The sequence below is a fragment of the Aptenodytes patagonicus genome, chromosome 18, assembly GCF_965638725.1.
Source record: "Aptenodytes patagonicus chromosome 18, bAptPat1.pri.cur, whole genome shotgun sequence".
Classification (NCBI taxonomy): domain Eukaryota; kingdom Metazoa; phylum Chordata; class Aves; order Sphenisciformes; family Spheniscidae; genus Aptenodytes; species Aptenodytes patagonicus.
This window is the reverse complement of record NC_134966.1, coordinates 7,024,144-7,039,296: the sequence shown is the minus strand read 5'-3', so window position 1 is coordinate 7,039,296 and position 15,153 is coordinate 7,024,144. Positions and strand designations below refer to the sequence as shown.

The 15,153-nt window shown below is 60.6% G+C and overlaps 1 protein-coding gene across 1 annotated transcript in view; it reads right to left on the bottom strand.

Moving 5' to 3' along the window:
• NTMT1 (N-terminal Xaa-Pro-Lys N-methyltransferase 1) overlaps positions 1 to 15,153 on the bottom strand; it is a 104,125-nt gene that overhangs the window by 16,815 nt on the left and 72,157 nt on the right. The gene's annotated exons all lie outside the window — the stretch shown is intronic.

Genomic DNA, 15,153 nt, shown 5'->3' with positions numbered 1-15,153 from the left:
TGAGGAGGCATCTCCCAGCCAGGGGTATTTGTTTAGCCCGGGAGGAGGTGGAGGGGGGAGAGGAAACGGCATTTCAAAGTGTTTCACCCTTTGTGAACCCTTCAAAGCCCCCCCCCCCAGTGCTCCCCGCATGGTTCCAGTTACAGTGGGGTCCCCCCATGTCTCCTGCGAGAGGGCACTGGGTCCCCTCCGGCCAGCCTGGCCCCTTCCCCACGGGTCTCCAGGAGGGAAAAAGAGAGAAGATGGGGAAGGAAAAAAAGGCCAATCCAGCTAGGAGGAGGCTAGGAGGAGGGAGCAGATCTCTGCGGGAGCGTTTCCCCGGCTCAGCCCCTCTCTGGGTGGGGAAGTCGAGGATGCACCAGCTCCAGGGACAGACTGCTGGGCTGAGAGTAAGCTTGGGAATTCATGTGTTTCTCCCCATTTCTCTCCATTCTCACAATTACACTGGGTTGTTTTTTTTTTTTTTTTTTGGGGGGGGGGTGTTATCCTGGAGCTGGATCAAAACCAGTGCCTGGCCCCTTCCCAATCCGCCAGCAGCCGGAGCAGGGCCGCAGGCACGCAGGTCCCCCCCAGAGGCACCGTAGGAGGTTGGCAGAAGCCGGCCAGGCAAAGCCCATCCCTCGCAGACCTGCCCAGGCTCCCCCAGCAAGGTGCCACTAACACCGGGAGGGCTCTGGCCGCCTGCAGTCGTCCTCGGGCTGCTTTTGCAGGTCCCCTCGTCACATCCGTCGCCCAAAGCTGGGCACATCCCTGCACAGACAAACCCCCGGTGCCTCCAGCCCCGGCTGCGACACTGGCCTGTGCCCCAAGGACTGCTGCATACATGAGGTCTCCTGGGGCTGTTTCAGTGTTTCACCACCCTAAAAGCACCCATTTTCCCCCCGGCCGGGCCGGGAGGCACAGCAGAAACAGCCACTGGTGTCTCCTCACGAGAAGCAGCTTCCCAGTTTGCAACTGGGCACTCTCCCAGTGAGTTAGCCTCACCCCGTCGCCAGCACGGGAAAGCACCGTGCCAGCCAGCCAGCGCAGCCCCAAACCCCGGCAAAGCTGGGACGTGGATCCTAACCGCTCCTGACAGCCTCTGGAGCTTTGCACTCCGCGGGCACTGCGCAGAGATGAAGGGGGAGAAAGGCGCAGGCGATGGGGCTGACCCTGTTCACCGGCCCTCCTGCCTCCCCACTTCCCTCCGGCACGCTGGCGGAAGCCGAGCCCACGCCGACGGCAGCGGCTGGGCAGATGGAAAGACCAAATGATGGCTTTGCAGGGGGCCTGGGATTTGTCTGAGCCATCGCTGTCTCAGTGAGTGACTTCGAATAACGGATACACTTGAGAAAATCGCCATCTGCTCCCGGACAATTCGCAACCAGAGGAAAAGGTGAAATAAATTCAGCGACTGTATAATCTGCCCAGTCCCAGCTCCGACAGCAGGGTCAGGCTTTGTGCAGTGTCCTGAAAGCGATTTGGGAATGAGAGGATGGTTTGGGATGAGCAAAGAGTGGAAAGCGGGAAGAGGGCGGAAGAGGTGAGGCCCCGGGATGCTGCGCCCGCAGCAGGGCTCTCCCGGCATCCCAGGTTTGGCGAGTTTGGCAGGAAGATGAAATCTCACCAGATCCATTATTTTTTTTCCATCTCTGAATTTTGAGTGCCTCCTGCTTCCAGCTGGGCTGGAAATACCACAAAACCAGATGCTACAATGCAGCACTTTAGTGCTTCGAAACTGGGAAGAAACCAGACATGAAAAATAAATGCAGGGGTTTGCAGTGCTGGCCCCGCTGGCCGGGCTGGGGACGAGTCCTGCAGGTGGCTGGAAGAGCGCTCGCACCCACAGACCAGTCCTCGGCAGGCTCAGCAGCTCCAAAAATCAAACCCCTCATCCTCAGCAAAGCAAATCCATATCAGGAGGGGATAGAAGTGCTTCTTGCATCTCTGCTCAGCCGTGTCTGTGAGCCCAGAAACCCCACACGGCTTAGATGGCTGATTTTTATGCACTTGCAATTAGGAAGGGGATAAATCCTGCCCCCAAAGTCACGGCACCGTGTGGCAGTCCCCGGCTGGAGGGGGCCCTAGGTGCCTCCGAGGGGACTTTGCTGGGGGAGAAAAAGCCTCAGCGCTTGGTCTTGCATGGGCGGGAGGAGCTGGGGAGGAACTGAGCTGGATGTGACCATTTTCAGTGGCCTTTCACTCCCGGCAAGCCCAAAGCAAGGGCGCGAAGGTGCCCAACACCGGCGCTGCCCTGCACTCCTCCTGTACCGAAGGGAGCCTATTGCACCAGGAAAGGCAACGATGGGGTTTCTTCACTCGTCTTTTCCTCCTCGCTGGAATTTACCTGGGCATGAGGGTGTGTTTGGCACCTGGGGAACACCACCCAAGCTGGCAGCACTGGCCACCTCCTTGGCCAACGCAGCCACCTCATCCCACCCCAGCCGTCCCCGCCGGGGACGCAGACCCCAGCTCGGCCAGCCTGGCTCCCGCCCAGCCGGCCCCCCTCCCCAGGGAGAGGCTGGCAGTGCCTGCACACCCGGGATACCGCGCCGGGCCTCGGCGTGCTGCCACGAGCTGCTGTAGCCCCATGGAGATGAGCCAGGGCTAAACCCTCCCCGAGGGGCAGCGGCCACCGATGCGGATGCGCTGGTGTGCCCGGATAAAGCCGGGCACAAGCGGAGGTGAGCCCCTCCGACGTGTTTGCTGCCCACACGGGAGATAAAAGCTCCCGTTCGGTTTTTACGGCAGGCAGGAGGCGTGCAAGGCGCTGCCTCAAAGCACTGCTGTCGTGGTCAAAGAGAGAAGAAAGCGACTGTGACCCGGTGCCGGGGGCACAGCCCTGACCACGGCGTCACGGGGAGTCCCCGGCCGAGGGACGCTGCTGGGGGGACCCCATACAAGGCCCTGGGGAGGGCTGGGGGCTCAGCAGTGAGCCCCCACCAAAGCAACACACGGGTCCCATCTGTCGGCACAGCATCCCTGAGCCCGGCGTTGCCAACCGGCAATGGGCAGGACGCTCCGGCGCACGCTTCTCCTTGGTGCGGCTGCAGCGCTGCCGTTGCTGCCTGAGGCCCGTCCCCTCCTCGCGGGGAATGCCGGGGGTGCCGCGGCCCCACCGGGACCCCAGCCAGCCTCATGCCAAGCGGCACGGGCAGCTCTTACTCGGCACGGTGAGGGAAAGCGAGTGCCTGGGGAGGAAGAGAAGGAGGAGGATGAGGATGGGGAGGCAGGCAGGTGGGACGGCAGGGCAGACCCCACAGCCGAGCCGAAGCGAGCGGGAGCGGGAAGGCGAGGCTGAGCGAGCGAGGGAGAGGGAGCAGAAATCTGTTGCCCAGGATGTGTGCTTCGCTGTCAGCCGGCTCTGATTAACGGGCTGCCTTCCAGCTCCGCGCCGGCTGCATTCCTGGCAGGAGCGGAGCCCCCCGGCTTCCTGCCGTAGGAGTGGCTCGCTGAAAGGTTACATTTGCACAATGTGCCGCTGGAAAAGCGGTGCCAGAGGTTGCAGGCGGGGGAGCCGGGCGAGCGGGCGAGCAGGCAGCTCCGCTCTGCTCTGCTCTGCCTGTGTAATGGAAAAAACCCTCTGGGGTACGCGCAGGAAAAATATCAAGTTACGCTCCCCCAGCACAGCAGAGCTGGGCCCGGCCGGCCGTGGATGGGGGGAACGAGAGCAAGGGATGAGGCGATGGCGGTGCTCACCCCCAGACCCTTAGCACTGCTCCGGATCAGCCCCAATGCGGGGAAAAATAGGGCTCTGCCCATGTGCCCCCATCACCATGGGCTGCAGGGCAGCGAACCCCCTCCTTCGCGATGCTGGGCTCCCCGGTAAGGTTTTGCACTTGTCGTAATAAGGATCCCGCGTCTCTGCCGCTTGGTGGGGAAAATTGAGGTTGTTGAGGGGAAATTTCCAAATCTGGCAAGGAAGGATTTCCTTCGATGGAGCTTCAGTCCGCACCACTGTGATTTACAGGGCTTGGCACAGCCACGACTACATCCACACGTCTCATCCCAGTTTTCTCAGCCCCGCTACCCCTTAACTTTTGGTCCGGGAATATTATTTTGGTGTTTGGAAAGTCCAGCTCCTCATGGGATCGCTGAGCCCACCATAGCTGCTCTCTGCCCCACAGCATCCCCTAAAAACCTCTGCTCACCTCCTCCATCATCCCTTTTGCACCAAAACAGTCTCTTGAGCAGCTCAGCACCCTCCAGGGCGAAGCCCTTCATCCCCCCCTGCACAAGACCCTTCCTTTCACCTTCTCACTTTTTTTATTGCATCTCAGTCTGGTCACCTTTTTGCCCCCCAGCCGCGGAGGAGGGGTCAGGGTAGCAAGGGCAGCACCCACCCTCACCCCAGGGTGCTGGAGCCAGCTCGCTCTGCCTTGCAGGAGCCGACATTTTCCTTTTTGTCTCCCTCGTTTCCTTGGTTTCAAGGTTTTTCTTCCTCACTGAGCCCCTAATTAAAAAAAAGCTAGGGAGGATTCCCAGATTCGGGGTGCTCGGAGGGGGACCGCAGCTGCCCCTGCAGGCTTTTCCTCCCCAGACACGGGACCCAACAGTCTTACCCTGGTTCCTTGGTTTTGCCCCAAAGCTTTTAAATCTCACCCTCCCCCTGTGCCAGAGCCGGCCGGACTCCAAACCCCACCAGGTCCCCCTGCTCAGCATCGCCCAGCCCCAGTCCCCACTGCGCTGGGGTGCAATTCCTCCTCCTCCGCTGTCCCCGGCTTCCCTCTGTGTCTGTTTTCATCAGGATTTGGAGATAAGCTTCCAAATAAAGGCAGTGTTTTTAACCACTTGGCCTTATCAGCCAGCATCCAATGGCATTCGCCATCCACCCAGCGGGGCTTGGAAGATGCTCTGAGGGAAAAGGGGACCCCAAATATCCAGATCTCTCCTTCTCTAAGACGCAAACCAGCCCCACAGCCTGCGGTGTGGCTCCGGAGGGCACCGGTGCCTTTGGGAAACTATTTCTGCCGTTAATGGCTCCTGCCCGGGGACAGCAGTGTTAATGCAACCACGTGGGTGAATACAAGCCAAGGACCAGCTCGGCACACCTGGATTTTATTCCTGGTTCTGCCGCTGGCCCGGGGATGACCTTCCCCGTGCCTGTGTTTCCGCTTTCTCTCCCACCGTCAGCCCTTTCTAAGCCCAGCGATGCTCTGCCCGGCGAGATACCCCCCAGCTCGAGGAGACTCCATCCGACTTTGCATCACCCCCCACAAGGTGTGCAAACGGCAGTAGCTCTGAGCATCAGCAGGTCCTACATCCTCCGAGCGCTCGCCAGAGCCCCCTGCCACCGAGCCCCCTCCCCGCCGGGCCATCCCGTGGCTCGTTTTTTACGGTGTGTGTGCAAAGCCCTGAATATACGAACCAGCTGCTGGCAGCTTCCAGCCCCAAAGCTGCTCCGGGGAAAATCGGCTCCTCGCATGAGCCTCGCCACAGGGGCGTCCCCTGGGACAGGGCTGGAGATAGAGTCTCGCTCTCTTCCTCTAAGTCTTGGGGACCTTGGTGGGGGGGGGAGAAGTCCTCCAAGGAGAAGGATGGGGGGGAACACCAATGATGGCAGCAGACTTGCCCCCAAAACATCCAGCTGCTTGGAGGCAGCAAACCAACCCAAACACCCCAGGCAAGCCCTACTACTGTCATCCAAAGAGCCCTCACCCCACAGAGGGTCCCCGTTAGGATTCAGCCCCGTTAGAGACCCGTTACCGGTGGTGGAGGTGCACTTCTAACTGGATGGCACGGAGAGGAACACAAATAGCAGCCGTTTCTATCCCTCACCGGCAGGATCTCGGTGCATGGGAGGCAGATGCTGCCCCGGGATGCGGGCAGGGAAGGCAGGAGGTGATGCGTCCTGTTCACACCGCAGCCCCACGGAAGGTGCCGGGGGGTTGGCCGGGAGGGCGGCGAGGGGGGCACGTACCCCTCCCCATCCCGGGGGAGGAGGAGGGTGGTGCAGCCTGGCAGCACCCACCTCCACAGCAAATCCAGCCCCAGGAGCGTCGCAGGAACCTGGGACTGGGGACAGCGGGGGCAAACATGTCCCATGTTAAGTGCCTCCAGTGCAGAGCAGATGTTTAGAAGAGCCTGGCACCCAGAAACCCCCGCTGCAAGCCCTGTTGCCAGAGCATGCAAAGAAGCCCAATGCCGAAGCATGGCCAAGGCACCCAGCTCTTTGGGGAATCAGATCTGGCCACAGCGCTCAGCATCTACAGATGCGGGCAGCACAGTGGCTTTTCGGGACAACTGTGTCGCATTGGGAGCTGCTGGGTTCTCTGGCCTCCGTCCTGTACTCGCTGCCTTCCTTGAGACAGAGCTGCCTCGAGGATGAGGTTGTTTCCTGCCCTTCTCCCAAACAAAGTCCCCAACCATACCGAAAAACCTCGAGTCCACCAAGCCCTCGCTTGTGGACAGCAGAGATCTGGCTGACTGCACGGGGTTGGCTTTCTTCCTCCTTTCCAGCTGTTAAATTGCATTATAGACAGTTAAAAATACATCACATACTTTCCTAATGTGACTTTTCCGTGGTAAGCAAGCAGTATGGCTGCCACCGAGACGTTGGAGGTCGCAGGGAGAGCTGCTCGCTTGTGCCCACGGATGGCCAAGCGAGCAGCTCTGACGGCTTGCAAACGCCTGGCCCCGAATTTGGATCCTACAGAGGGGAATCGTGTGGCCCCGCAGCAGCTTTGGCCCCAGCAGCCTGACCCAATGGGCTCACTGCCTCTTGCCTCAGTTTCCCCACTTGTAAAGCCATTTATAGTCTGTCCTCTGTGATGAGATCTCTCATTAACGAAAACTTGGCATTCTTTGTTGGGCTTTACAGAAAAAGGGCCTTTCGTACAAGGATCAGAGGTTAATAAAAGTCCAGGGTTGAGCTAGAAATGATCTGTTAATAGCATTATAGCAGAAAAGCCTAACTCCTAAGCGCGACTGGAACTGGCCGCATGGCATCCCATCGAAACGCCGGCGGGACGTGGCCCGGCCGGAGCCTGCAGCAGGCACAGGGCTGCGCCTGGGCGGCTGAGCTCAGCCCGAGGCGGCGGCGTTGCTGCAAGCCACGTGTGAGCTCGGATGAATCTCCCCTTCCGGAGGCACGGCAAGCTCCACTGAGGCCTGGGGTGGGTCGGTGGCTGGAAAACCCATCTCCTTTTGGTTTGCTACAGCGCTGGAAGGAGCAACCTACGTCCCCGAGGATGGGTTCCCTCGTGGCCGGGAGACATCTGTGGTGTGGGGAAGGCAAGGGGAGAGCAAAGGCGATCTCCGTGGGAGGTGGGAGAGGCAGCGCCCGCTGCAGAGCAAACTGCCCTCCTCCTGCCCACAGCACCGGGGTGAACGTGGCCGGGGCAGCCCCAGATCAACCTCCCATCTTGTGCTGAGTTCGCTGGAGGGGACAACCCAAGATGAGCCCTGGGATGCCGGTGGCTCCCCTCGGCTCCCGGTGCCAGGATGGAGGGTGCATCGCTCCCCTTCACCCCAACCAGGCTGCATCCGACCCGGACCAATCCCGACAGACACCTCCTCAACCTCTCGCAGGACCGATGCCACGGCCCCAGCGCGGGCTCGGGCGGCAGAGCGGAGCCCAGCGCCCCAAAGCAGCCGGGCACCCCAGACCCCCGACGAGGGGCTGGGATGGGGAGGAGAGCCTGCGAGAGGGCGAGGAAGGAGTTAAATCCCCAGCACTGCCAACCCCCCTCCTCCTGCTTCTCTGCTAACTTTGGGAGGAAGGGAATAGCATAAAGGTAAGAGTGGAGGAAGGAGAGGAGACAGATGAGAGAAGGAGCGAGCGAGGGAGAGGGGGAGCGGGAGAGAGGAACAGACGGCAGAGAGGGAGAGCGTGGGGGGGAAGATGCTGACGCTTCTCCTCCATCTCAGCGAGAGGCAGATAGAGGGGAGCAAGGGGAGGGAAGGGGAAAAAAAAAAAAAGGCAAAGACCAAGGGAACATGGGAGAGGGAGAAGGAAGGAGCCGGATCGAGGGAGCATGTGTGAAAGTCGCAGTGAGAGAAGGGGCCTCTTTGATTCCCTGTGCCTCATACCAGACAGTGTCTAGACTGCAGCAATTATTGTCAGCTCAGAACACCCAGGCATTGCCATTTCAGCTGAAAGGGAGCTTAACAAAGAGCGAGGAAGAAAAAAAAAATACCCTGCCAGCAGAGAGCTGGTCTCCCTCCAGCACAAGGGGCTCTTCGGAGGGCCCTCCATCGCCCCGAGACCCCGGCGAGCCCCAGCCCCAGGTGCCCTCGCAGTGGGGGGAGCAAAGAGTTTGCTGCAGAGCGAAGTGGCCACAGGGTGCAAGCGGTTCCCGGCCCGGCCCCGGGGTCCTTGGCTGGTTTTGGGGTGCAGGCGCCATGCTCTGGTCTCCCTGCAAGCCCAGGTTATGGGGTTCAGGGCAAGGGGTGCAGGGCTGGGGGGGAAGGGCCCCCCCGGGCAGGTTGGAGGTGGCCCGGCAGAGGGGCAGCTTCCCCAGCAGGCAGCATGCGGCTGTAGGGACCCACGGAGCTGCTCCCCGGGCCAACGGTGGATGGTCAGACGGACACCTCAGCCTCACCGCGGAGCCCCGGGGGATGTGCACGCCTCCTGTGAGCAGCAGGGACGTGAATCATAGAGTGGGGCACCTTCCCCCTGCTTGGGGACACTGATGCACGCTGCTCCAGCAGCTCTTTAGCTCCCTTGGGTTTAAGGAAATGATGGGAGGTCACTCATGCAAAATCACAGGAATAAAAATCATCCCTCCTCTCCTCCATCCCATCTCCCCACTGCCGTCGGAGGAGTTACCCTTTCCCCTCTCAGGCCCTTTGCCCTCTGAGGAACTTTTGTGCCTTTGGAGGTCTGGGATGCGGCCGAGCCTCCTGGGAGGGAATTAACGCCCAGAACTGGCCGAGAGTCAGGAATTCCTGCTGTCCGCTGGAAACACCCACCCCATGCCCACCCTGGCTCTCCGGTGAGAGCCAGCTCCGAATACCTCGAAGGGGAAGAGGTCAGGAGGAGAGTTTGTGTGCCTTGCCTCCACCATGCCCATGGTTTTGGGGATGGCGATGAGCCCACCCTGCTGTCCGTGGGGCTGCCCAGCAGATGAGCCCCTTTGGGAACATCCCCAGCTCCAGGGCTGCACCACCTGTCTTCAAAATTTGTGTGCAAAGAGCAGCATGGCCAAAGGACCTTCTCTGCTGCTGGATGGCACCAGGGACCGTCCCCGCAGAGACCCATGGCCGGTCTGCTGGGAAGGGTGGCCAATCCCTCCAGATGCTGGAGCGCAGCTTGGGTTTAATTAGCACTTTTAATGCTTGGAAAGGAGGCGCAAGGGAATACCCAGCAGGTTGGACATGTTTTTCTCACTAGTGATCCAGGCTGGCGACAGGGAAGCTTCCCAGCTCCAGCTTGCTCAGCTGGGATGGGATGACATTGCCCTGGGGTCTAAAACATGGCAAATACCCTTGGCGAGCCCCACTTGGACCCCTCAGAGCAGGGGCACCTCTGTCGAAAAGGGTTTTTGTAGAAAACCCAAACAGTCAGCACGCTCTGCCAGCGTGGGATGCAGTTTGAGAGGTGCTCAACCCAACACTAGCTCAGCTGAGCTGTTTATCCTTCTCCTCTCTCTGCCTTTGGGGAACAAGATCCATTTTCTGGCCAGGTCTGGTCATGTCTGCTAAATCAAGGACTTCTTGTCCCTTGGGTATATGGTACTGATGTTGCTGTGTGAATAAAATCAGTCCCACTCAGGATCTGGCTGCTGTGGCAGACCAGAGGAGATGACAGCAGAAGTCCCACAAAGGACCGGGATGGCAAAACCTGCCTGGGGAGGGACTCATCCCCTCGGTTTACCTTGGCTGGCCATGGTGTGCCTATGGCGATGTTGCTGTTTCCCAGCGCAGCGTTCCCTGGGTGAGGGTGGAAGGAGGAAAGCGCCGTCTCTGCCTCTTGCTCATGTCTCCCATCACCATCTCGTTGCAACGGTGCCCTCGGCTCCCAACGCCGTGGTGCCAAGCGCCCTCACGTGCCGTCACCGCCGGCATCACTTCTGCATCTCGGGGATGGGGTCTCCAGCTCCCCGTTGCTCCGGCAAAGCCCCGCACCCAGGGCTTGTAATGCTTCTGCCATGGAGGACACTGAGTTTCCAACAAGTGTGGGTGCTTCAGTGAAGTAAAGACCTGATGAGCAGTGGTAGGTCTTCACCTTGTGAGCTTGGGCCAGAAAGTGTTTTGACATTCACAGAGAACTTTTGTCCAGCCTGCCCTGACCCAGGGCTGGACCACAAGAAGCCCAGACCTACGACGTGACTCATGGGCTTGGGGAAGCAGCTCCCAGAAGATCTGCCAGCTGCAGGGCTTCGAAACTACCGCCCCAGGACTTTGTACCACAGACCAAACACAGCCACACAATGCAGCAGGAATGCCACCAAGGCCTCTCTGCAGTCTCCGATGCCGGACTCCCACTGAAGCATGGTGAGGCAATGCAAGAAGGAAGACCTTGCCTTCTCCTCCATGATACCTCCAGTGTCCCTCCCTCAGGCAGCCTGGCCTGACTTCCAGAGCAATTTGGGGAGCCCCAGCTCCCCACAGTGCCCCTGTGAGACCCAGCCCTGCGGAGACGTGGGGTCCCGCCAGCAGCCCCCAAAGCTGCCAGCGTGTGCCCACCATCAGGCCCCCCCTTGAGCCCCCTGCTTCCCCCCAGATCTCTGAAACAGCCACAGTCCCAAGCGGGGAGGGGAGAGGAGGGGGAGAGGAGGGTTCCGGGAAGCCACAACTGCCGGCAAACGTGTCTGAGCGGGTGGGTGGGAGGGAAACCGGCCACATCCTGCTCCCCCGGCACGCAGCCCGGCGGGCACCGGCACACGCCGGGAGAGGCCGGAGTTGGCGAAGGTGGCGAAGGCGTGGGGCAGCCTGGGCTCTGCGGCCACGGCGAGGGCACTGCCAGCCGGGCCTGGCACCGCTCTGCGCCCTGTCCCCGCCACCGCGCCAGGGCCAGGGCCGTGCGGGGAGGCACACGGGGCAGCCCTGGCACCCCTGCGCCACGCCACGACCCTCGCCTGCCTTCGCTCCCTTCTGCAAAGCTGTCTGCAAATGCCAACTGCCTGTTTTCCAGTCCCTCCAGATTTACCCCCTCCTCTTTTTTTTTTTTTTTTTTTTTTTTTTGCCCCCCCTTTTCCCTCCTTTCTTCTTCCTGGGTTAAAAATAATCAAGTTTCTGGGAAGCAGCAACTCCTGCTGCGCCTGCCTCCCTGCACTCGCGCCCCGGAGAATAGCTCAGCTCTCGGCTCTCCGCTCCGGCCCCTCCTCGCTGCTCTCTCCTTCCTCCTCCCCACCCCCTACAGGGATCTGACTAATATGCTTGGGCTCTGCTTGCCAGCTCAGCTGGAAAGGAATTTAACCATTGCCTGGCCTGGAGGGAAGGAGCGGAGAGCCCGGACCTCCCCCGGAGAGGCGCAACCCTTCCTCCATCACCCGGGAGCCCTGGGCTGGGTCCCTGCCTGGCCACGCTCCCCTGGGTGCTGGCCGGAGGGTGATGGAGGAGGAGGGATGCGTGGTGCCAGCACCCCATGGCGAGCGGTCGTCCCAGCCCCGAGCCCCACCCCACGCGGGTGCAATAACCCCCGTGGACTCCCTCAGAGGTGTCCCGCCTTCCCGTAGGCCAGGCAAGGCGAAATGCAGCACCCCAGGTGCCGTGGTCCCCGTGGCTCGGCTCGTGGGAGCTCCTCCTCCAGCCACAGATGTTCCCTGGGCACCCGCACCCCGAGCCTGCAACTCGCCACAGGCCTTGGCGCTGGGCGAGGGTGGGAGCTGGGGTCCCACACGACACTGCTCGGGGGTCACGGTGGGACCAGCAGCCCCGAAGGTCTGTGCGGGGAGAGCCCCGGGCGCGGGGAGCCGCGGCTCAGCCCTGCTGCAGTGCAGCTCTGGCAGGAGCCAGCAGCCCTCTGCCGAGTGCCGGGACTCAGCCTCTCCTTCAACACAGTGGGTAGGAAGCGGCGAGCAAAGGCAATGTCATGCCTGGGTAAAAACCACGCGAGGAGAAAGCTCCCCTGTCCCCCGAGGCTAAACCCCGGTGCAACCCTGGTGCTTAAAAACCCGGTGTTTGTGCAGACCCCCTCCACTGTCCCCCCTTGCCAGCCAGGCTTTGAGCACAAGCAGATTTAGCAGCACAGAAGGAGTGGGAGCCGTGTCTCTGCTTTACAGCAGGACAAGCAAAGCACAAAGCCTTGACCAAGGTTATCCCAGAAAGACTGTGGCAGAGGTAAGAGCTGACCCCCCCCCACCCCCAAGGCTTCAGCTCGCTGGTGTATTGCAGCATCGCCCTGCTCTGTCAAAGAAATCTCCCGGCCATTGCAGGAGGACTTCAAGACCAGAAATCCGAAGCCCAGCAGCCCAGCGCTGAGCCGAGCCAAGAGGCACTGGCTCGGCCGCCGCTAACCCCCTGCGCTGGCTGGCTCAGCCCGGCTGCTCCAGTGCCAGGGCACAAACCGTCCTGGAGGAGGACGCTACCTTTCCCGGAGCCTGCTGCCGGGCAAGCTGTAAGCATGGCCCCTCTGGAGATGGGGCTGGGGAGGAGGAAAGGGCACGGGGCAGAAAGCAGCGACCCAGAGAGCAGAGAGAGCAGGAAAGCTGCAGCCAGAGGATGACCCTTTAGCTGCTGGGATGCTCCGTAGATCGGGGTCCACCATACGCCAGGGGAAGGGGGTTGCGCTGGCAAGAAGGAATCTGAAAGAGGAAGATGTCTTCTCTTCAAATCCTCCCTTAAATGGCAGTTCTGCTGTAAAATAGGGTAGGATGGAGCTCAGTGTTTGTTTTTTCTGCAGGACCTGAGCGTGGCTCAGCCTGGGACTGCAGAGTCAGGCTGGGCTCCTCACTGACACAGCCCCGCAGGAGCAGCGCTTTCTGCAGCCCCAGCTCGGCTCTCACAAACATCCCCGCAGAGCCATTGCTCGGTGCAGGGACTCAGGGCACGAGAGAGGAGGGGAATAAGGATCCAGCTCACTCCCACCTCGGCTTTCTGCCCCGGCTGCCGGGGCTTGAGGCCCCGGCTTGATGCGTGGGGGACCTGCGAGCGCTCGCTGTGCACCAGGAGATGCACAGCCAGAGCCCCTGTGGCCCCACACAGCCGACGGTCAGGGGATGAAGCAAGTGATGGCAGGACACAGGCAGAAGCCGGAGCAGGGCCAGGTTCTGACCATCTCTAGGCAAGCAAGGACACTCCCGTTTGCTCCCCCATCCTAAATTCCCCGGTGCCTTGGGAGCTTCCCCCGGCCCTGCCTGCCCCGCGGGCCCCGCAGCAACCTCAGCAGCCAGGAAACGCTGGCAGGAGCGAAAGGGATTGAGAAACTGCAGGCAGCAGGATGAGACATGAGCCAGCACAAGCAGGATGTGACTCGGGGGTGACGGAGACCGCCGGAGGGGTGTCACCAGGAAGCGGTACCTGGGGCCCATCCTGTACCCTCCCTACCCATGCTCCTCACGGCCGAGCCCCAGCCCAGCCTCTGCTCCCCACACAAGTCACCAGGTCCCATTTGTGTTTCACCACCTACATTCCCTGTTAACAGCACAGTGATGCCTTCTCCCTCCGTCCACCGTAGGGTTTTGCACGCTCGCCCTTCCCGGGGCCGTCACCCAGGGCTGTCCCCTCCACCTGGGGCTGTCCCCACCACCCAGGGCTGTCCCTGCCACCGCAGCGCCCCAGCCCCGTCACCCCATCTGCATGGCAAACCTGATATTTCCCAAGGTTTCTTCAGCACAGACTTGATGGCAGCGGTGGGAGGTTTGGGGCGAAGAGGGGCTCAGACACTGGCTAGACCTTGTTCTTATCCTGCCTCAAACCAGCTGTTGTAGCACTGCAGGAAAGCAGAAAGGAGAGGATGAAGGAGGAGAAAAAAACCAGGAGAAATGATTTTTTTCCCCACTAAACACCCAAAGCAGCTTTGCTTTGGTTTTCCCCTGGCTGAGGCTGGCTGGTCCCAAGGTGGCCCCTTCCATGGGTCCTGTCTTCGCTGCAGCTCCCATCTCCTTGTCCCTCACCTGCCTGTCCCCTCTGCGTGCCGTGGTCCCTGATGGAGACTCCAGCACACCCTCACCTTTCGTAGCTCCAGCATGGCCAAGGAAAGCCAACTCCTGCAAAATTACCTGCTTGGGAGGAGAGATCCAACCCCAGGCACAAGCCATGGTATCCAGTCCATTAAAAGGCAAGAAGGGACGAGCAAAGAAACCCCTGGCCAAGCCAAAATGCACTAAAACCATTAAAACCCAAAGACCCCAATGGGCAAAACCGGACACAGACTCACTGCCTTTGTGGCATTTCACCCCAAATCAACCGCGGCTTCGGCTCACCCTGGTATGAGTGCGGAGGAGTCAGCATTGCGCTGATCCCTCAAGCAAGGGGACCCATTTTACTCCCTCCAGCAAGGCGTCAGGGTCCAACCGAGGTCCCGGGAGTTCCCAGGGCCACCCCGTGCTGCTGCAGGGCATGGGGCAGCTTTGCAGAAGGGGTATGTCCCCGGGGAGGGGGTGGGAGGTGTCACCCCCCTCTCCTTTGCAGGGGAATGGCTCACACAAGTGTCCCGAAAAGCCAGTGCTCAGCAAAGGGCTTTAGCTGGGTTAGCGCCCTTCCACCCAAGGAGTTCAGCTCAATTCCCAACCCCTACCTGCACTTGGGCTCACCAGACATCCCTCCACATGGGAAATTATTTGCCTCAGATGAGTAAAAATAGAGCAACAAGGAGATGGATCCAGCAGTTGAATCCAGTAAAGCCCAAAGCTGGATCAGTTGCTTCCTTCCCATGGGGCAGGACAACAGGGAGACGTCAGCCTGCCGTGGGGCAGAAGCCCAGGACACCCAACCTGCTGCACCCTCTGGTAGATAAGGGCATCCCACATCCTTACAGGAAGATGCATACTGAAAAAGACCCCGTTACGCAAACAGCTCCGACCCTGGCCCACCGGGCAACAAAATCTCAAGGGCTCCAAGATGCTGCAGCTCTGCTTTTCCATCTCGCCATGCAGGCAGGTCAGCAAAGCACAAGGACACGCTCCCAGGGGAGAGAAAGCTCCAAAGCTTGGGAGGGAGAAATGGGAGCGCAGGCGTGCAGTTCAGCTTGAAGGCCAGGAGATCCTCCCGGGACATACCTCTGGACCCAGAAGGATGCAGGAGCAAACAACCACATCACAGCAACTCTCTGGAACATCACAGTCGCTC